Source organism: Chrysochloris asiatica, unplaced genomic scaffold (assembly GCF_000296735.1).
Source record: "Chrysochloris asiatica unplaced genomic scaffold, ChrAsi1.0 scaffold00066, whole genome shotgun sequence".
Classification (NCBI taxonomy): domain Eukaryota; kingdom Metazoa; phylum Chordata; class Mammalia; order Afrosoricida; family Chrysochloridae; genus Chrysochloris; species Chrysochloris asiatica.
In genome coordinates, this window is record NW_006408584.1 from 15522020 (window position 1) to 15523525 (window position 1506).

A 1506-nucleotide genomic window follows, 5' to 3' on the forward strand; every position below is an offset into this window, starting at 1 on the left:
TATTGAAAATACCATGGATTGGGTCAGGCACACGCTGGTCCTCAAACTGACATCTTTGCTCTTCAACACTTTAAAAAGGTCTTGTGTAGCAGATTTGCCTAATGCAATACGTTGTTTGATTTCTAGACTGCTGCTTCCATGAGTGTTGATAGTTGATCCAAGAAGAATGAAGTCCTTGACAGCATCAATTTTTACTCTGTTGATAAGAATGTTGTTTATTAGCCAGTGGTGAGGATTTTTGTTTTCTTGACATTGAGATTCAATCCATACCGAAGGCTGTGCTCTTTGACCTTCATCAGTAAATGTTCTCTTCACTTTCAGCAAGCAAGGTTGTTATCATCTGCATATCGCAGCTTGTTAATGAGTCTTCCTTCAATCCTGATGCCACATTTTTCATCATATAACCCAGCTTCTCGGATTATTTGCTCAGCATACAAGTTAAATAAGTATGGTGAAAGAATACATACTTGTCGCACACCTTTCTTAATTTGAAATCATTCAGTGTTTGCATGTTCTGTTCAAACAACTCTCTTCAAATATGGTCCATGTACAGATTCCTCATAAACACAATTAAGTGTTCTGGAATACTCATACTTAACAATGTTGTCCATAACTTGTCATGATCCACACAATCAAAGGCCTTCACGTAGTCAATAAAGCAAAGGTAAACATCTTTCTGATATTCTCTGCTTTCAGCCAAGATTCATCAGACATCAGCAATGATATCCCTCATTCCACAGCTTCTTCTGAATCCGGCTTAAACCTCTGGAAGTTCACTGTCAATGTATGCTTGCAGTCATTTCTGTATTACTTTTAGTAAAATTTTACTCGCATGGGATATCAAAGAAATTGTCTGATGATTTCCTCATTCCGTTGGGTCACCTCTTCTTTGGAATGGGCACATATATGGATCTCTTCCAATCCGTCGGCCAGATAGTTGTTGTCTTCCAAATTTCTTCGCAGAAATTTGATGAGTGAGAGCCTTCTGTACTACCTCACTTTCTTGAAAGACTTCAATTTTTATTCCATCAATTCCTGGTAACTTGGTCTTTGCCAATTCCCTCAATGCACCTTGGACTTCCTCCTTCAGTATCATTGGCTCTTGATCATATGCTACCGCTTGAAACGCTTGAACATTAACCATTTCCTTTTGGTACAGTGACTCTGTGTATTCCTTTCATCTTCTTTTGATGGTTTGTGCATCATTCAATAATTTGCCCAGAGAATCCTTCAATAATGAAAGCTGAGGCTTAAAATTTGTCTCTAGTTCCCCCAGCTTGAGAAATGCTGAGCATGTTCTTCCTTTTTGGTTTCTGACTCCAGATCTTTACATTTTGTTGTAATACTTGGCCTTATCTTCTGGAGCTGATCTTTGAAATTTTCTGTTCAGCTCTTGGACCTCCTCATTTCTTCCATTTGCTTTAGCATCTCTATACTGGAGAGCAAGTTTCAGTGTCTCTTCTGACATCCATTTTGACATTTTCCTTCTTTCTTGTCTTCTTAATG

At 38.3% G+C, this 1506-nt stretch overlaps 1 protein-coding gene and 1 pseudogene across 1 annotated transcript in view; both read right to left on the reverse strand.

The window, feature by feature from the left end:
• Positions 1 to 753, reverse strand: part of LOC102813931 — a 2911-nt pseudogene extending 2158 nt beyond the window's left edge.
• The window catches only part of TLL1 (tolloid-like 1), a 390737-nt gene that overhangs the window by 112900 nt on the left and 276331 nt on the right, over positions 1 to 1506 (reverse strand). The gene's annotated exons all lie outside the window — the stretch shown is intronic.